General features: G+C 39.6%; 1 long non-coding RNA gene across 2 annotated transcripts in view; it reads right to left on the reverse strand.

Annotated features, from left to right (window-relative positions):
* Positions 1 to 854: 854 nt before the first annotated feature.
* LOC138988991 (uncharacterized) overlaps positions 855 to 22,093 on the reverse strand; it is a 118,803-nt gene continuing 97,564 nt past the window's right edge. For both annotated transcript variants that reach the window (XR_011465246.1, XR_011465247.1), the window contains one exon: positions 855 to 5,449. This is a non-coding gene — a long non-coding RNA (uncharacterized lncRNA). The remainder of the gene's footprint in view (positions 5,450 to 22,093) is intronic.

The following is a 22,093-nucleotide window of genomic DNA, read 5'->3' on the forward strand; positions in this document are numbered from 1 at the left end:
GGATGGAGCGTGCACTCGCTGAAAACCTCACACAGCGCAGCTGGTAAATCACCCAGAAAGCCAATTCTATGTAAATGCTTATGGAACCTCTAAGGGGAAATCCAAAACTTTTTTTTTTTTTTAATCACATCAAAAGTGAAACACAGTCTTCCAGCAGCAACAAACTGGGAAAGTGAATGGCAAAACTCGGGTTTCTTCCTCCACTTGGGAAGCCAATCTTTTCTTCCTTTATCTTTAAGTTATTTATTTTAATGGGAGGCAATGAGGGCTTGTATTTGTATCCAGGTTGATTCTAAAACATTGAGTGGATTTATATAACAAATCCTCAGGAGGTAAAAGATCCTGATGAGAAACTCATCTTCTCTAACTTGTAACCACAGTATCTAATTCAGATGACCTCCTGGTAATTCCAAGAGCTTTCCTCTCTAATTCCAGTTCAACTTGGCTGTTGGGTCTCAATTTTCATCAAGCTTCTATTCAGGGCTCAGCCACACACACAGTAAATATGCACATCAACCATGAAGAGATTTAATATTTTTGTTTGTTGGTTTTGAATTCAATGAGCTGAATTTGAAACAGTTAGTAAATAATCATTTTCCAAGAGGTGATATTTTTCATCTTGAAATGACCATTGTTTTCTTTAGTGCCATGTCTAAGATCAGAGATTACCCAACTTTTTCTGTAAAAGTCCAGATAGTAAACAGTTTCTGTTACAACTCCTCAACTTTGCCACCGTAACACAAAAACAGTCATAAATAGTACATCAACAAGTAGGGTTGTGTTTCAATAAAACTTTATTTAGACATGTATTTGAATTTCACATAATCTTCATGTATTAAACAATATTATTTTTCTTTGGCTTCTTTTCCAACCCTGTAAAAATATAACAGCAATTTTTAACTTGCAGACTGTGCAAAAACATGACACATTTGGTCCAAGGCCCAAACCTTGTTGACCCCTGTCTGAGAACCTCAGAAGGGAAGAGAGTGCCAAAGGACACTTCCAGGAGTTATTAAAAGATGCAGCCCCTTCCTCAAAGGTTAAGGTCAACTAGGTATGATAGTCAGTATTGTTGTCCATGAACTATTCCCTGATTTGTACCTGGGCACAAAGATAATAACATCATCCTTTCCCACACCTCTGTAGTCAGTGTGATCACATGGCTTAATCTGGCCAAGGAGCTATGGGAGGAAGTGACAGGTGCCCCCCAGGTGAAAAATGAAAGAGCAAATACATGACTTACCAGATTCCCTTATCAAGTTTAAAGCAGTTATAAATGGCAAAGTACCAACTACTGGCCTTTAGAACAAGAAGTAAAGTTCTGTTGTATTAAGCCACTGAGATTTGATGGTGATTTGTTATCATGGTTTAGCCCAGCCTGTACTAAATGAAGTCAGCTTGTTGTACATTATGATTAGAGAACACCTATGACTTCTTAAAATGAAACATTTAAGCCCATTTCAGAAGGAGCCAGTCACTTTGCCAACTAAAAATCAGCTACCAAATACATCATGAATTTATTATCCTTGAGTCTTTTTGACTGCAGAGAAAACCATGAAAAGTATAGATAATTTTAAGTGATACTGTTCAATGTAGATGAAAGTGTTAAAAGTCATTTCATTATCTGCTGCTTGGAAAATAAACTTCTAGAACCTTTCTGGAAAGCCACTTTCCTATACATCAAGATCTTTTACAATTTTTCAAACTTTTTGGTCTCCAGGCAAGACAGAGGAGCCTGGCAGGCTACAGTCCATAGGGCTGTAAAGAGTTGGACATGACTGAGCGACTGAGCATGCATGCACACTGTAACAGCAAAGCTCAGGGGCTTAATGTACTTCCTGCTCACTTGACAGTCTGATCAAGTATTTGGGGGCAGCCTCTGTCTGATAATGCCAGCACCCAGTTTCTGCCATTTCATGGGACCACCGTCTTCCAGGGCTTCCATGGTGGATCCACTGCATTCAGCTAGCCATAAAACAAAGAGAGCTGGTTAGGAGGAAATGGCATACACCCTACCTTCATTCCATTGTCAGATGACAATCGCGTAACCCATGTGACCACAGGGGAGGCCGGGAATGTAGTCTCCTTGTGCATTCAGGAAGAGGGAAAGAAGTTGGGAAACATCTAGGCTGTTTCTGCCATGTTCACTGCAGGCAACTGCGAGGAGCTGTCTGCTGTCAGTTCTCGATAATACATACTCTGCTTCAGCTCGAGTTCTTTACTAAATGGACTCCTCCACGCAGTCAAGCTTTTCCTGCCAGATTCCAAATTGGTTTTGAATTTGACCTTTGAGGAGCTTTTCTAAATTGCTCCAATCAGAATGAACTTGTCCCTTTCTCCATGGTTCTATTGCATGAATCTCTACTACAACCCTTCTCAGAGACTGACTTGTATGAGAGGAAATCATGTTATGTTTCTCCATCAGAGAAATGGTGCTCTGGTGCTTTCACACAATGGGCTCTCAGCAAACATTAACTCCCTTCCTTTGCCTTTCAATCAACATCTGCAAAAGCTAACGGAACAAAAATGCACTGACCAGCACTTCACATTAATGCTGCGGGTTTTAGCTCTCCCTCTTAGCAGATATTATATGAAGAACATTTATAGGAAGGTCCAGAAGAACCATCTAAGAAGTGCATGGGCTTTAAACCCTCACTGGGGATTGATTTAAGAACCAAAGGATCTAGCATAAGATTTCTTATTCCTCTGATAATCCTGTCATATTTTGCAGATTTTAAAACCCTCTGTGGATTTTTCCTTTTCCTGGAAAATCCAAGTTCTTCTGTAAATCAACTTTTCAGCCCAGTGGGTATAAAAACAGCCTGTGTAGTGAATGGGCTTCAGCTTTGCTGAGTTTGCAGGCAAACGGAAAGAAAAGCAAAGAAATAAAATAAAAGTGAGAGGTGTGAACCTTCCCCATCCATCTTAATGGAGTGCTAACCTTCCTGCCTCAAGGTGACCATTTGAATTCTAGAACTATTAAACAATGAGCTGAAATCCAAACACTCAGTCTGGGAGTGAAATCTCCTTGAGAAAGGACAGCTGTGTCCAGTTTTGACTACGGCTCGGGCTTAAGAAAACAAACACACACCAAACGAAACTGATCTTGGCTGTCCTCTGTCAGCTTTAGGCTCTAGAATCTCCCCTCTTTGCTCTGCCCTGAAAAATTCACCCTCTTTAAAAGGTAGATGGAATGCCAAGCATGGTCTTGCTGTTTGAGATGGCACCTGAGTTGGGGAAACTTAAATCAGAGACTATCTTTCATCAAGGAATGTGTCTCTTAGAATTTAGAATCTCAGCAATGGTTGGTGTCCACCATTTGGAGTGATTGGTATGGTGCCAAGTATTATCCTTGGCCCTGCTCGTTTGAATCACGGCTCAACAAACACACATGGATGATATGGTAGAAAGGGGCCAAAAGAGAACAAAGACTAGCCGAAACAGCTTAACAAGAACCCAGAAAGAGCGAACAAGAGTACTCGTTTCTAGAGCATTCTGCTTGGTCGCCTCCTCCTTTACAAAATAAAAGAATTGGAACCAAACAACAAACAACTGCCTGCTGTTTCTGATGTTTGGTAGCGGGGTAAAAAAAGAACACCTGCCTGGAAGTCAAGTCAGACACGGGCTTCATTCCCAGCTTTAGGACTTAGCAAGCTGCTTTACCTCAGGCAGATGCCTTAATTTCCCTGACCTAGGCACCTCATCCTTAAATTATGAATTATAACATTGCTTCGTAATTTTGTTAAATTTTGAGAACTAAAGGATATCTTGGATATAATCAGCAATCATACTATAATACTTACTCGTCTGTGATGAATAGGGACTCAGGAGAAATTTTCAGGGACTCTTTCCTAATAACAGACATCCCTTCAGATTCTCCTACCACCTTCATTTTGCCTGGCCAATGGTTGCAAACAAACCAACAAGCAAAATCCCACTTGAATCTATATGAAGAAAAAAAATTATTGGAAAGCAAAACGCAAAAAGTTGAACATCATTTCAGATTGTAGGGAGTTGGCTGGTTTCTGGTTTTTCCTCTTTGCAGTTTCCAAATTTCTTGTGTAAGCATATATTAAACATTTTAATAAATATTTTTGACCAGAAAGGAAAGAGTGAAGAATCAACAAACACAGAGTGATCAGTAGACTAGTTTATTAAGCAGCCGTTTGCAGGTTGTTAGACAGAAACCATGCAAACCTACGCTCCAGGTTTTAGGGGAGAGTTTTAAGTGTGGCTATTCCATTCCACGTGCTTGATTAGCTCCAGTGTATATGGTTACTCTATATACCAAATGCTGTAACACATGAGGGAAAACACACACGATCCCACCTATCTGAAAATTTAGATCCTAAACCAGTTCTGTGTGCATATTAAAACGATGAAATCAAACTATGTGATGCCTACGCAGAAAGTGAGCACATTGGAAAGTGGTAAGTGAGGAAGTTATACTAAATACAGACAGCACTGTGTGGTTTTAGGCAGAGAACTCCAGTTCCCATGGAGTACTTCATGTTGGTGGAAGAGATGGCAAAGGAGTAGAGAATCCAGGGTAGGTAAAAAACAAATTAGAAATGATTAAAGACTTTACACTGAGGATGAAAGGAATGCAGCAGAGAAGGGGTGTTGGGAACAGGATCCTGGAATTAGGATGACTGTTGAGAAATTCACACGTCTTCAGCCCAGAACAAAAGAGTTGTGATCCTATAGTTCTGTTAGATAACAAAGTTACCTATGATGCAGCTAAAATCATGTTAACTTTTTTGCCAAGTTAGTGTTGTTTAATGTGAAAAATTGGATACCCTACTTAATCAAAATGTGTTTGACTGTATGTAACAGGATGTGTCACTCAAAGTGATTTGAATAACAGAAGGCTAGAGGTAAAGTGGTCTCAAGGTTGATGACTCAATAACAACAAAGATTCAGACTCTTACCGGTAGGTTTCTCTCTGCCACCTCCTGAGTGCCATGACTCCCTGCATAACTGCAATATGACCGTGACCATTCCAAATATCATATCCCTATACTCTTTGCAGACCCCATGGACTGTAGCCCACCAGGCTCCTCTGTTCATGGAATTCTCCAGGCAAGAATTCTGGAGTGGGTAGCCACTCCCTTCTCCAGGGGATCTTCCTGACCCAGGGATTGAACCCAGGTCTCCTGCATTACAGGCAGATTCTTTCCCATCTGAGCCACCAGGGAAGCCCTGTACAACCTCCTAGAAAGTAGGAAAGAGTCATAATGGAGGTGGGCAAAGAAAGCCAGAGTAGCAAAGGATTTCTCCCCATATGTCTCTCCATCTTTATCAGAGAGAAACGTATTTCACAGAAATTCCCCAACAAACTCCTCTGTATATTCAATGGTCACCACTTGGTAAATGACCACCTCCATCAAGAAAGGTAGGAAAGCAAGTATCTGCATTTTCCGTTTCTGATGTGGGCTGTGGTCTCTACCTGCAGGAAAAAAACAGGGTAGCAGTTAGCTGTTGTATAGAGAATCAACAGTAGGCATTACAACACAGAAGGAACACACACACACACACACACACACACACACAGAGCAAACACTCCTAATACTCGCCTCTATTTTATTTTATTTTTCTCCTTGCTCTTTCCAAAATATTTGTTCCTTGGCTGAAATTACAGAATAAGATAATCTCACAATTACAAAAGATAGTGTTTATTTCTTGTCCTTTGGATTTTTGTGAACTTTCCTTTTTGGTTTCAGATGCTATTACAGGAATTGTGATAACAACAACAAAACCCCCAAAAGCCAAGAATACGTGGTTTCTATGACCGTTTACCTTTTTTTCTGCAAAGTTTGAAAGCAATATTTCACAAACACTTTTGAAATCCCACAATAAATGATGAACATTTATTCATCAAGCACTGAAATAAAACTAAGCAAAAATAGAAGTTAGACAAAAATATAGTGCATATTAAAGTAGCTTCTATTAACTTACTCAGATGCCATGAACATAATTTCAAACTCCAAAGGTGAATATACATTCACAACAGTTTAATTTTTAAACAAATAAAAATGATTTCTGAATATTATTTGAAATCAAAAGCTGTCTGTCTGGAAGGGGTTAAGAATAATTAAACAGTGAAACTAAAAATGGGCAACAAATTTTTATCTGTTTTGTTTTACTTTCAAATAAAAACTAAATGCAACACAAAATAAGAAGAGCAATTTAAAATTGTCATGCATTATAATAATTGCTTTGTAATTGGAGCACTTCATCTTTTATAAGAGCTTATTACCTGTATAGTGCACTCATCTGCACAAACATTCCCGAATTCCCTAAGGTAATTAGCTTATGAAAAATTGCTGCATGGTACATCCTCCCTCTTCATTACTCCTGAGATTTTATAAAATACAAGAACTCTTACCACAGTGTTATGTTGTGAAATGTAATTAACAGAAAATATTGTATGATATCCATGTCAAACATTACTTGGGCAAAATGCAGAGACCCTAAGTATTCCTAGAGATCTAATTAAGCAAACCAAATTTATCTCACAAACCTTGACACCATAAACCTTCACCAGAGAAGACACAAAAGGCCTTGGAAAGCATTGATTCTGTTAAGCCTCTCTTAACCACACAGCTTCCCAAGACTCCATATCACACAATGAATCTATGAAATGACCCAGGAGAATTCCCTTCAGCTCCTTTTCAGTGAAGTCCTTATCTCTCTAGTCCACTAGAGCCAATCCCACTTCTCTACTGGCTCCTCTTTGTGATGTCTCTATTACTGTCTTCTTGGAAGCCATAGACCATAAGAGATCTTTCACTCATCAGTACTCCACTCAAGGCACATATGTTGCTGAATTCTATCCAGTAATTCAGAAGAAAGGAAACTTCCTTTTGCTAGACAGTGACATCATATAGTTTTCTTTCCCTTTCCTGTTCATATTGAATCCTGCCTTTGCTCTTCTATCTACTAACTGCTCCCCCAATGTCCAGAGTTTACCTGTGTGTTAAAATCTTGCACCCTTGTACTATTCTCTTAGTACTCATAACAAGAAAAGTATTTCTTTTTAAAGGGAACTATTGTTCAGCATTGCAGCATATCAACCAACAGTTCCAAAAGTCAATAGCACAAAGATCCAAGACCAAGGTAAAGGAGGGAAATGTTTTGATTCATCAAAATCAAAATTGCAATTGCTTTTCCAGTTAAGAGCAGATGTCATGAGAAGTGATTGGTTCTGAGACTAGGGTGTCTGTTAAAGCCACTATTACTTGTATCCAAAGCAGTAAGACAATAAAAATGATTTTAAAACATGATTATAATTTTCTTAGATCAATTCATTTGTTGGTCATCAACTAAGTCCTCATTATTTTGATAAATAACTAGGGTCAAGACCTAGGAAAAATAGAAAACACAATAACTGTTAAACTGAAAATATTTTCTATTCAGGAGAATTATTACCAGTGGGATCAAATCTCCATACAAAACTATAAGATCAACAAGAGGGAATAAATAAAACTTCACATAATCTACATTTATCATTATCTGAAAATGCTACACACTTCAAATTACCCATAATAAATAATACCAATTTTCAAATTTCCTCGGAGCTCCACTTTTACTACATATTTCTGAATGCAGAGAATAGAATGAGGTGGCTTGAGAGACTCCATGAGAAGGGGTGAAGAGAGTAGAGTACCTGGGATGAAAGACAGAAAAACAATCACTCTCAAAAAGATAAAATGATCATTAATTGCTAAAAGATGTGTCTTGGTATTTCACAACTACGTGAAAGGGACTTGAAAGTAAAAGGTGTTGGGGAGGGCAACTTCAGAGAAGCATTCCTTTGAAGGGAAAATCAGATAAACATAGAAAATAAGGTGACCTTTGGAGATGTAACAGTGAAGAGAAAGAAATAGAAAGGAGAAATAAAAATTAAGATTCTACAGAAATTAGGTAAATAAGATACTGTAATCATTCTTCCTACCCTTACCACCATCAGCATCATACCTTACAGAAATTTCACTACATGATACTAAGGAGGGCACTTTTGAAACTAGAAAACATGACCACAAAATACCTAGAAATGAAATCTAAAAAGCAATCCAGATTAATGCAAAGATCCTCCAAGGATAACATAAGAAAACAAAAACTGACTCTCAGTTGAAAATTCTGTCCCATGAAACATAGGAAGAAAAAACAATAACCCTCAAAGTAAATGAAAAATCCTTGAGCGATCATTTAGGGAGATGTTTTAATGTCTAGAATCAGAAATTTTAAAACTAAAAATAATGAATTGCTGGAACTCAGGAAAGAAATTTAAGGAAAAAAATTATGAAACACTGAATAAATTACTAGTTGCACAAGGGAGACTAGATTTAAATGAAAATTTAATAAAAGATATTGAGAAAAGTTTGGGAAACAAGTAAGAGAATGAAAATGAGAAAAGAGAGAACGATGACAAGAGTAAAGAAGGCAAAAAATGTCCAACATATATGTAACTGGAAAACAAAATGATGGCACGTTTGCACACGGTTAGTGGGGATGTAAACTGGTGCAGCCGCTGTGGAAAACACCATGGAGGTTTCTCCAAAACTTAAAACAGAACTACCGTATGAGCCAGCAATTCTACTCCTGGATTCACATCTGATAAAACCAAAAACATTAACTCAAAAAGACACCTGCACCCTGATGTTCTTAGCAGTGTTATTTACAATTGCCACGTTATAAAAGCAACTTGTGTCTATCAACAGATTAATGGATAAAGAAAATGTGAATACACACACACAACACACACACGATGGGATACTACTCAGACATAAAAAAGAATGAAATTCTGTCATTTGCAGCTGGGTGGTCTGGGAAGGCATTATGCCTTCCAAGTGAAATGAATCAGACAGAGAAAGACAAATCCTGTATGATATTGCTTGTTTGTGAAATCTAAAAAATACAAAAAAGGAAAAATAAAAAAAACCTAGTGAATATAACAAAACAAGCAGATTCACAGATATGGAGAACAAACTAGTGATTACCAGTGGGGAGAGGTCAGATTGAAGAGGGGAGGGGCAATATAGGGGCAGAGGATTAATACATACTCTAAAATACAGGGAAAATAGCCAATATTTGGTAATAATTATAAATGGAGTATAACCTTTAAAACTGTAAATCAATATATTGTACAACTGTAACATATAATATACATCAAGTATATGTTAAGGAAAAATACTGGAAAAAATGCTGTATCATGGAAGTGAATATTTAAACTATAACCAAGTAAAATGTTCCAGAAATAAAAGAGCATTTGACTCTATATGTTGCAAAGGCCTACCTTATGTTGGGAAAAACTGAGATAGAACTATTCTGACCAACCACTAGACCTAACCTTTAAAAAACAAAGAAAAAAATCACCAGGAACTTCAGGCAAATGAACAAATTACCTATAAGGACCACAAAGTCCTTAATCTGATACCAGAGTTTACAAGATCTATTTTAAAAATACATCCATAGTGAAGTTGAATTTTCAAGAAATTCTGAGGAGAAAGTGCAAGTCAAGAATTTTATGCCTATCCAAGTTTTGCTTCAACTAAAAATTATAGAAAAAAATTTTTGAACATCAGTAACTCAGGAAATATACACATGAGTCATTTCTAAAGAATCTACTAGAGCAATGTTTCTTAACTTTTTATTTCCCATTATTGCCCCCAAAGGAGTCTTTTAAATTATGCCTGCACACACACACCCACAATTATGAAATGTTAACATCTCACATACACTGTATATCTGTTTATGTATCATTGTTTTGTTTTGTTTTTTTCAAGATTATATATCTAAGAAATTTTCACCCGAGCCCCAAGAACCAACTTTTACTCTCTTGGATGTACTGAAGAACAAACTATTCTTTAATCAGGAGATAAATGAAAAACTTTGGAAAAGTACTGATGAAGCATGTATTTCATTGTAGAGTTAGAACTAAAGTAAATGGTAGGGACATGGGTTGAAAAATAGTATTTAAACATCTTGTATTCTGACAAAGTATAAAGAATATTAACCACCTCCCACCAAAAAAAAAAGGAAAATGAAAAAGGAAAGAGAAATGGTAAAGTCAAATAATATCAATTTATTACTGTATAGGTAAGAGGTTGATGTCAACAGATATCTATTTAATATAGGCAAGCCAGAGAATAAAAGAATAAGCAATATATATTTATAAACCACATATGAGATTCCAGACTGGAGGAGAAAAAAACACTATGGAGGACAGTACTGGAACAAAATTGGCATATGTTCAGTAGAATAAAGCACTGTATGAGTGTCAATCTTCCTGAATTTGAGAACTGTATTTTGGTTATCAGTTCAGTTCAGTCGCTCAGTGGTGTCCAACTCTTTGTGACCCCATGAACTGCAGCATGCCAGGCCTCCCTGTCCAGATTTCGGTTATATCTGAGGTTACTGATATTTTTCCTGGCAATCATGATTCCAGCTTGTGCTTCATCTACCCTGGTATTTCGCAGAGATCAAATTTCCAACATCTATTGGATCATCGAAAAAACAAAAGAGTTCCAGAAAAACATCTACTGGGCTGGAAGAAGCACAAGCTGGAATCAAGATTGCCAGGAGAAATATCAATAATCTCAGATATGCAGATGACCCCACCCTTATGGCAGAAAGTGAAGAAGAACCAAAGAGACTCTTGATGAAAGTGAAAGAGGAGAGTAAAAAAGTTGGCTTAAAACTCAACGTTCAGAAAATTAAAATCATGGTATCCAGCCCCATCACTTCATGGCAAATAGATGGGGAAACAGTGGAAACAGTGGCAGACTTTATTTTTGGGGGCTCCAGAATCACTGCAGATGGTGACTGCAGCCATGAAATTAAAAGACACTTGTTCCTTGGAAGGAAAGCTATGAATAACCCAGACAGTATATTAAAAAGCAGAGACATTACTTTGTCAACAAAGGCCCATCTAGTCAAAGCTATGGTTTTTCCAGTAGTCATGTATGGATGTGAGAGTTGGACCATAAATAAAGCTGAGCACCGAAGAATTGATGCTTTTGAACTGTGGTGTTGGAGAAGACTCTTGAGAGTCCCTTGGACTCCAAGGAGATCCAACCAGTCCATTCTAAAGGAGATCAGTCCTGGGTGTTCTTTGGAAGGACTGATGCTGAAGCTGAAATTCCAGTACTTTGGCCACCCGATGCGAAGAACCAGTTCATTGGAAAAGACCCTGAGGCTGGGAAAGTTTGAAGGCTGGAGGAGAAGGGGATGACAGAGAATGAAATGGTTGGATGGCATCACTAACTCAATGGACATAAGTTTGAGTGAACTCCGGGAGTTGGTGATGGACAGGGAAGCCTGGCATGCTGCAGTCCATGGGGTCACAAAGAGTTGGACACAACTGAGCGACTGAACTGAACTGCTTTATTGACTACGCCAAAGCCTTTGATTGTGTGGATCACAACAAACTGTGGAAAATTCTTAAAGAGATGGGAATACCAGACTACCTGACCTCCCTCCTGTGAAATCTATATGCAGGTCAAGAAGCAACAGTTAGAATTGGACGTGGAATGACAAACTGGTTCCAAATTGGGAAAGGAGTATGTTAAGGCTGCATATTGTCAACCTGCTTATTTAACTTATATGCAGAGTGATGGCTACACAACATTATAAAGCAATCCTAAAGGGGATTTGACATGGAGGATTTGGAAGGGCAGAAAGTGAGAGCCCATTGAGCATGAAAAGCCGAGAGGACTTGACAAGTTGCATGCTTCCATGAAGCAACATGGCACTAGGGACATTTTTGTTCTTACCTTAAAGGCACTTCAGTAAAATCTTTTCCTTCTAGAGTAAAGCCTCAGTGAAGCTCAGGTGGGTCAGGTGATCAAATAAGCAGCTTAAAAATGGAGTAAGGAGCCTTCTGTGTTACTCACTCAGTTGTGTCTGATTCTTTGCAGTCCCATGGACTGTAGCCCACCAGGCTCTTCTGTTCATCAATTCTCCAGACAAGAATACTGGAGTGAGTGGCCATTCCCTTCTCCACGGGATCATTCCTACACAGGATCGAACCTGGGTCTCCTTATTGCAGGCAAATTCTTTATCATCTGGGCCACCAGGGAAGCCTCCAACAAGACTTCTATTCTTCTCCAAATAAGCCATTTTTCTGAGTAAAGTGATGTCTTCTGATTTAATTAATTTTAAGTTAAAGTTAAGTGATTTATGATTTACAAACTTCTAGCTGCAATTTTAGTTAGGTGAGTCAGATGGTAAATCAAACCACAGAGAAAGAACCCAAGAGCCTGAGGATCAATCAGAGACCATTCTAACTGAAATTTTAAGTATAAAAAGAGAGGTCAGCAAAGGTTTGGGAGAGTAGTAAGAAAGCTCTTGCAAGAACAGTCATTAAAATAACTTTGTGTAATCTCCCCCACTAGAAATAAACTCTGGAAGGATCTGGAAACAGCAGTGTCTTGGGAACACAGTGTACTATCTTGCAGATGAAAAATGCCAGCCATAGACACTGTTGGACATGCATAAATTTTATTTCCAGGAATTCAGCCAGCGATACAAAGGAGAGAGTTAGTTGATATTGATGACTATGACTCTTAGGTCTATTTTGAATATAAACATCCATCTCCATGCCTATTCTTCTCTCACTAGTTTGAAAAAATGGCTAGTCTTGATCTATAACATACTGAAATTGAAAGATGAAAAACCAACTTGCAAAATCTGTAAATACACACTTAATAATGTAACACTTAAAGTTCTGGAAAATATACAGTCAACTTTTAATAGTTACTTACAGTGGGAGGTGTGTGGGGAGGATGGTGAAGCAGGGGAAAGTAGAATTTCCCTACTATTTATTGTTCCTCATGTGTTTTTCTCCCCTTGTGTGCTTTAACAGTAGCAATTATTTATCTATGTACTAGGTGGGTTTCCCTGGTGGCTCAGACAGTAAAGAATCCGCCTACAACACGGACTTCCCAACTGGGTTGGGAATATCTCCTGGAGAAGGAAATGGCAACCCACTCCAGTATTCTTGCCTGGAGAATCCCAAGGACAGAGGAGCCTGTCGGGCTACAGTCCATGCGGTTGCAAAGTGTTGGACATGACCGAGCAACTAACACTGTGTGCTAGGCACTCTTCTAAGAGTACATTAGATGCATTAACTCATATAATACTCGCCTAAACCTCATGAAGTAGGGACTATCATTATCCCCATTTTGTAAATAGGAAAACTGAGGACCAAGATTAGCAACTTGCTCAAGGTCACACCTCTGGTATGTCAAAGAGCTAAGGTTCAAACACAGGTAGATTTGCTCTACTATACTGTACCTTCAAGCACCCAACCATCGGATACTCAGAAAAGAAGCAAAATTATAATTCATGTAAGGAGTATGACACTTAGAAGGAACTATTGCTATCTAGACCATAAATTTGTGAGTCCTCCTGCCCAGAACCATTATCATCCATGTAGGAGTTGCTGTTGAATTTCTTGGTCTCGTCACAATTGCCTGAGCCTAATTGGAGAAGGAAATGGCAACCCACTCCAGCGTTCTTGCCTTGAGAATCCCAGGGACGGGGGAGCCTGGTGGGTTGCCGTCTATGGGGGCGCACAGAGTCGGACACGACTGAAGCGACTCAGCAGCAGCAGGGTCAGAATGGGTAGGGCTGGTGACTCAAGCTGTCCAATCAGAATTGCCCTTCTGAATTTCTTCAGCTAGACCTGGAGGGGCGTAGAGATCCCCATTCAGTGGTGGGAGCTATGGGCTATGAGGCTCCAAAGGGCTGGAGCAGCCATATTTCCCATCCTTTGGCGGACACACAGTAAGTGAGAAACTGGGCAGCGAGTAAACAGAGAAACATCGGAGACGGAGAACTTCAGCCAGGGATCGTCTACATCTTGAGCTACGGTGGCCCCCAAGGCCAGGGGGCAGGTCTGCCCTGCCATAGCCTGCCTGTTCCACTCCTCTGTCACTCCCGAGGGACCTCCCATCAACCTTACATTCCCTTTCTTGTTTACGCAATTTGATCTGGGTTTTAAATGTTTTTGCCTCTACTAGTTTGATCTGGTTATTGCATGTGGCAACAATAAATCATATTTATCAAGGGGAAAAGGAATCATTTTGATATTTTTGCTCTAAGGGCCCAGAATTTCAACTTTTGGTGCTAAAAGAATTTCATGCAGTAGCTCCAGAGAACAAAGAAAAATGTATAGTCACTTGAAAGAAATAAATTTACTACTTAAAAAATTCATTGATTCACAAAAATTTATAGTTTTGAGCCTAGTTATTTCTACTGTATGTCTCCATAGAAAATATTAGACGAACTGCTATTTATTTTTACTCATTTCTTTGAAGTGCTTTAGTTTTTTCACTTATTCTTCATAATATGGGCCTTTCGTCAAATATATGTGTGTATTTGTTCTTTATTTTCATAAGACTTTTTATATAAACTTAAAAAAATACCTTATCAAACTTTATTTTCTGGCTTCTAAAATAGTCACCAAAAGTTCTGCTGGTATTGTATTTACTTCACCTATTTCTCTGCTCACCGTCTTTAGAAGGAAATATTCATTTCCTTTCTATAAATTATTTCTCCCCAAGGAGCTACTTTGTCTTCTCTGAAGCAACAGAACAATACCTACTCTAAAGACTCAGATCAGAGCAGCTAAAAAGGTACAAATGACCCTCTTTCCTGAGGAGCAGGACTTCAGGAAGAGGTGTCGTCGCTGGTTATGCAATCTGACCAAGTCTTGAGAGGAAGTGTGTGACGTGTTTGGAACCTACAACATGAGGCTGGGGAACCAAATTCTAACCTGTAGTAGCTCAAGTGAATAATAAATTAATTAAATATATTCTAAAATAAAGGTAAAATATGCAAGACAAGAAAACTAGTATTTATTGAGTGCCTATTATGCCATATGGGCTTCCCAGGTACCTCAATGGTAAAGAATCTGCCTGCCCATGCAGGAGACACAAATTCGATCCCTGGGCTGGGAGAATCCCCTGGAGGAGTACATGGCAACCCACTCCACTATTCTTGCCTGAAAATCATGTGGACAGAGGAACCTGGCAGGCTACAGTCCACGGGGTCGCAAAGAGTTGTATACCACCAAGCGTGCATGCATTATGCCATATATGGTATACGATGTGTGATTTCAACAAATACTCAGAATAACTCTAAAAGCAAGAAATAAGCACCCCTCCTTTGAAGATGAGGGAAGCTGAGTTACAAAGAAATTACATATATTGCCCAAGCAGACATCCTCAGTAAGTGGAGAGCCAGAATTTGAACCCCTATCTGTAGGCCTCCAGAGTCCCTGCTTTTCCCACTTTATCACACTACCTTTAAGCGAGCCATTATTCTACTTCATCCATTCTAAGAGTTACTCTACATTTGACAGCATCCAATATGCAAGAATTTGGATTGATAAGATTCTATTTATTCCTTTAATATAAGCTTAAATATTTTCAGTCTTAAAGGTACAGGTAAAAAGGTGATGATTTGAACACATCATGATGAGCCTATATCCACAAATAAAATCACACTGGTTTTCCTAAGCCGATCTTGCCAAGACAAAGTGTTTCTTTAAAGGCAATAAGTCATTGCAAGGGTCCTGCAGCCCATCAGCTGTAACTGTCCTCGAGCGTGAGACTGCTGTCTGCCTCCCCACTGCAGCCTGCAAAGGGCTTTATTATTACCAGCCGAGAGCCACGGCAGCTGAAGGGCACATTGTCGCTACAGTTTGCTCTCCCACATGTCAACATATTCTGAGAGCTAGTGACATCTGATTTTGGCTCTTTGCTGCCTTCTGTTCCTCTGGCTTTGACAGATTTTAATGAGACAAATGCTAGCTGTGGGTTTCCTGTCTCTGTATTCTTCTACCACCTTACCCCTCAGAAACTCACTTTCTGCTGCTGTCTTTGGCAAAACGGCAAATTCAACATGACAAACTACTGATAAGGAGAAGTAGACTTGTGCCCGGAGGGTAAACTTAGCAGAGCTTTCCCACTGCATCGACACTGACCCCTGCCTTTACCTCTTCAGTACTGGCAACCAGACCTGCTCCTGACACTCAGGGATGTCAACATCCAGTGACTTGTGAGAGAGCAACACCTGATGCTTCTAGGACTCTGATGGAATAGAAATGCTAGGATATGTGTTGGGAATTGTGTTTGGCTCAGGTTCTTAAGCAAGTTGATAGATTAGTGGTTTCTTAAGGAAACTTGGTTGAGTCAGCCCAAATACCTAGGAGGATGCTCAGAATAATGACCATTTATTGAGGATTAGTTACATGTCAGTTATTTTGTGTATTTTTTTTAATCTGTGATTTAAGCTTTTTTAAATTTTAAATGTATTTATTTTTTAATTGAGGGCTTCCCTGGTGGCTCAGACAGTAAAGAATCTGCCTGAAATGTGGGAGACCTGGAAGGATAACTGCCTTACAGAATTGTGTTGTTTTTCTGCCAAACATCAATAAGAATCAGCCATAGGTATATTGTGTATATTTTCTTAATTATCCTCAGGGTTGAACTATCAACACACTCCTATGACACTCAAAGACCAGCTTTCAGGTTGGACAGACTTGTATCTAAAGTCATATTTCTATCACTTGAGGAGATTCCTTCAGTTGGAAAAGTTTCTTTCCATATGGCTGACCTTCATCTAGGTGAACTGAATTATTGTGACCACCTCTTCCCTAATCTGCTACCAGGTTTCCTAATATCACAATTTAGACGCTCAAAGTTTGGGGGCAGCTGGAAGAAAGAGGAGGTCCTAGAAATCCTGAGTAGGTGGGGCAAGACTCTTGGCACACACAAGGTTTATGCCTTGCTCTCCTGGAGAGTGATCACTCATAGATTGCCCTGTGGCGCAGAGCAGTGGAATGTCATCAGGACAATGGTTCTGAGGTGGTTTCCCGTTCCCTCCAGCTTGGTCAGAGGGACCAAGACGTGGATGAAAGACGTGGTCAGGGGTACCTACAGGAGACCCAGACTATGACATCATCACAGCTGAGAGCCAGGTGGGATTGTCAAACACCAGCAGATGCTGGTCCAAGTCCAGAGGCCAGGTTGGGGCCCCTTTGACCACCAACAGAAACTGGAAAAGGACACAGAGGCCAGAGAGCCCTCCTCCTGTGGCCATGTTGTTATTCCTGAAAGCTTCCCTCTGCACAGATGTCTTCTGGAAGAAAGAAAAAAGGAGAGGGAGGGGAAAAAAGTCCTGAAAGACTGTGCTTTATGCCAAAGTGAATGGATTAAGACTGAGATAATAACATGTAAATTGACTAGGAAAAAACAGCATCACAAAATGGAATACGATAGATTGTGTGCTCTAGGACTTAAAAGTTGAATTCAAATATACAAAAGAAAAAATTACATTTTGGTACCTTTGAATTACAGAGTATGCTAATATTACCTGATAGACGTGTTCTTTATGCCTTTATTGCTTAAAATTACTGAACAAAATTGGACAAAGGAGAGTGCTTGGGACATGACTAAAGAATTGCTTCTAAAATGACATCAATCTATATGTCAATATCCATTGATTACATTGGTTCAACTAATCACAATGCAATATATTTACAGTCTTTATGTCCCATACTTTCCATGAAGATATCAATAAAGAGTTGGTCATTGCCTGGATGAAATCAAGATACACAATATTTACATAAAGTATAACATAATAAATAAGTGTTGGCATTGGAGTTAGAAAATCTCTTGAATCCTGTAATTTACTAGCTGAGTAAGATTCTATAAATTGCTTAACTTTTCTAAGATTCCATTTTTAAAGTTTTATTATCTGTTAAATGAGGGTCAAATTCAGCAATAGTACCTGACTCAAAGATTTGTTATGAAGATATGAGCATCAGCTGAGTCACATATGTAGTATTAATCACCACATAGATGTCAATTGTTACCTTTTGTTATATGGGTAAGTTTTACTTAAAACTCATTATTTTAGAAAGAAATGGTTGATTTAGGTATGTCTTTGTATTAAACCCATGTTGGCTCCCAGTGATCTCTATTTAACTTTCTAACTGCTTATAAGCCATCCATTTTAAAATTCCAAAAATCCAAACATTTTGCCAAGGATCATTTCAGAAATCCTTTGTCCTTTCATACTCAGGAGACTGGGTATGTCTACTTCTCAGAAACAAGGACTCTTTTGGCATCTTTCCAGCTCCCCTTGATTCCATGGAGATTATTGGCATGGTTCAATGATCACATCACAGTTCCTATGTTTCCGGAAATATTAACAATCAGAACCTTAGAGACTTGGGCATAATTTTCACCATCCCTTTTTGTTTCTCAATTAACCTGTTTTTCTTTCCCTACATCAAGTGAAATGCATAAACCTCTTAGCCATATTGGTTTGCTTCTCTCCAGTTTGAAGATACTCTTCCTTAATAGAGGAGAGGGGACAAGCGAGAAGTTCAGCGCTCTGCTTTCTCTTCATTCACTTGTAACATTGCATAATGTGTTGAGGACAAGAGACCTTTTCTTCCTATTTCTCTTCCTTGCCCTGAACTAACCTCAGCTCACCCCGGGCATAGACTTCCTCACACTGACAGTCTTCGCGGGAATTATTCTCTTTGGTTATGAGCCCTTCCTGCTACCTTCGGCACATGCTCATGTCAATAGAAACTGTCTTCAGAGAGAGCCTATGCAGGAAGGTTCTTGGTATTTGAAACAGTTTCAGGTACCCATCCGAGGCCTGGGATCATGAGTGATACTGACTGGAAGTCCCATTGGTGACCATTGGCAAGGCCAGTCCAGCCCGACAAGCTTCCAGCATCACTAAGTCACCTTGTCCTGGGGGGCACATAAAGAAACTCAGGAGAAAAGGAACAAGTTCATGTCAGTACATAAGTATCAAGGTCAACCAAAATCTTAACAATTAATATATTTGAGCAATAATCTGATCTTCTACTTGTCTGAATGTTCTAATATCTCTTTAAGAGGCAAGAATTACTTTTAAAATTGTTTTATACAAACTATTTAATAGTTCAGTGCTTCCTAGAATGATGATAAGACAGAAGTTTGTTTTTTTTTCTTTTTTAAACTGTCTTATTTTTAAAAGTTACTTAGAAGAAACACTTCCTGGAGAGAAGACAATGTTCGACTGACCCTAAAATCGAGATCCAATTTAGTGACTCATAACGGGACGTGGGAAAATAAATTTTATTTTCACTGAGCATTTACTGAGTTATTATGTGCTCAGTCCTCAGATAGCTGGGAGGAAGACTGAGTATAATACCTGATTCCTGATTTCAAGAAGCATTTTTTAAAAATTAACTGCAATAAAAATGTGTCCTACTTCATGTTATGAAATATAAATATAAGAAAGAAGTTCAGAGAATAGGAAGATGAGCATGAATGGAAGCAAAATGTCTCCATGTGTTCTCTACAGACACACAAGGGATCCCCCTCAAGGACAGTCATATATTTGTTAGTATATTTAAGGTTCTGAGATGTCTACAGTAAAGGAAGTCATTTAACTTTGCATAAATATTAATACTATCATTTCCCAAATGTATTTGACAATAGGAGCTCTTTTCTCATGGAATACCTTTAGTATCTTGCAGAGTTGCCCAACCTTAGAGCTAATGTTGCCAAAAACAGATTTATGTAGGATATGCTGTGGAAAATTCTTCAAGAGATGGGAATACCAGGCCACCTGACCTGCCTCTTGAGAAATCTGTATGCAGATCAAGAAGCAACAGTTAGAACTGGACATGGAACAACAGACTGGTTCCAAATCAGGAAAGGAGTATGTCAAGGCTGTATATTGTCACCCTGCTTATTTAACTTATATGCAGAGTACATAATGAGAAACACTGAGCTGGAAGAAGCACAAGCTGGAATCAAGATTGCCGGGAGAAATATCAATAATCTCAGATATTCAGATGACACCACACTTATGACAGAAAGCAAAGAAGAACTAAAGAGACTCTTGATGAAAGTGAAAGAGGAGAGTGAAAAAGTTGGTTTAAAACTCAACGTTCAGAAAACTAAGATCATGGCATCCAGCCCCATCACTTCATGGCAAGTAGATGGGGAAACAGTGGAAACAGTGACAGACTTTATTTTGGGGGACTCAAGAATCACTGCAGATGGTGACTGCAGCCATGAAATTAAGAGAAAATTGCTCCTTGGAAGAAAGTTATGACCAATCTAGACAGCATATTAAAAAGCAAAGACATTACTTTGCCAACAAAGGCCTGTCTAGTCAAAGCTATGGTTTTTCCAGTAGTCACGTATGGATGTGAGAGTTGGAATATAAAGAAAGCTGAGCACTGAAGAATTGATGTTTTTGAAGTGTTGTGTTGGAGAAGACTCTTGAGAGTCCCTTGGACTGCAAGGAGATCCAACAGTCCACCATAAAGGAAATCAGTCCTGAATATTCATTGGAAGGACTGATGTTTAAGCTGAAACTCCAATACTTTGGCCACCTGATGTGAAGAGCCAGTTCACTGGAAAAGACCCTGATGCTGGGAAAAATCGAAGACTGGAGGAAAAGGTGATGACCGAGAATGAGATGGTTGGATGGCATCGCTGACTGAATGGACATGAGTTTGAGTGGGCTCTGGGAGTTGGTGATGAACAGGGAGGCCTGGCGTGCTGCAGTCCATGGGGCTGCAAAGAGTCAGACATGACTGAGTGACTGAACTAAACTGCAGTGCACTCATTCTGAGCTTTGAAGAATGGATCGCTTTTTTGATGGGCAGAGGATGGAGGATGGAAAGAATCCTATGGACGTGAACACACAGACTCAAGACATAACTAGGGTCCAGATTGATCCCGAGAGCTGGAAGCAGGCCTGGAGGGAGTGAAGGAAGTCAAGTGGTCCTGATGGAAGGATCAGAGGGGTGCTGAACAGTGGTTTGCAAAACATGCATCTACGACCATCTGCACCTGAATTTTCTGGGGTGCTTGTTGTAAACTCTTCAGCCTCAACCTCAGTTCTACCAAAGGTGGGTCTTGGAAATTTGCATTTTATAATAGCAGCCCAAGTGATTCTTAAGTGCTCTAAAGTTTATAGGGAGTGAAAGCCAGGCTAGAGAAGGAAAAAGAGATTTGACAGGAAAATGAAGTTCAGTGGAAAAAGGTGAATCCCCACACTCGTGCTTTCATTCATCTAATGTGTACTGAGCACTTGCTGTATGCCAAGACCTACCCGAGGTGCTGGGTCTACCTGGTGGGTTGTGACTGGAAAACCCCAGTCATGGAGTAAATTACATCCAATGATCAATTATGACACATTTACTGTATCTGCCTCTGGCCCCTTGACGAGTTCTGAAATTTTGGCTTCTGCCTCATCTCGAAACCCATCCCCATATATCTGCCCCATTCAGTTCAGTTCAGTCATTCAGTCGTGTCCGACTCTTTGCGATCCCGTGAATCGCAGCACACCAGGCCTCCCTGTCCATCACCAACTCCCGGAGTTCACTCAGACTCACGTCCATCAAGTCAGTGATGCCATCCAGCCATCTCATCCTCTGTCGTCCCCTTCTCCTCCTGCCCCCAATCCCTCCCAGCATCAGAGTCTTTTCCTATGAGTCAACTCTTCGCATGAGGTGGCCAAAGTATTGGAGTTTCAGCTTTAGCATCATTCCTTCCAAAGAACACCCAGGGCTGATCTCCTTCAGAATGGACTGGTTGGATCTCCTTGCAGTCCAAGGGACTCTCAAGAGTCTTCTCCAACACCACAGTTCAAAAGCATCAATTCTTCGGCGCTCAGCCTTCTTCACAGTCCAACTCTCACATCCATACATGACCACAGGAAAAACCATAGCCTTGACTAGACGGACCTTTGTTGGCAAAGTAATGTCTCTGCTTTTGAGTATGCTATCTAGGTTGGTCATAACTTTCCTTCCAAGGAGTAAGTGTCTTTTAATTTCCTGGCTGCAGACACCATCTGTGGTGATTTTGGAGCCCCAAAAAATAAAGTCTGCCACTGTTTCCACTGTTTCCCCATCTATTTGCCATGAAGTGATGGGACTGGATGCCATGACCTTCGTTTTCTGAGTGTTGAGCTTTAAGCCAGCTTTGGTAAGCGAATTTCAGCCCCAGTCCACTGCTTTGTGCCTCTCTTCTGTTTACCCACCTACTTCTGCCCCCCT

This window comes from Bos mutus, chromosome 8 (assembly GCF_027580195.1).
Source record: "Bos mutus isolate GX-2022 chromosome 8, NWIPB_WYAK_1.1, whole genome shotgun sequence".
In the NCBI taxonomy this organism is placed as follows: domain Eukaryota; kingdom Metazoa; phylum Chordata; class Mammalia; order Artiodactyla; family Bovidae; genus Bos; species Bos mutus.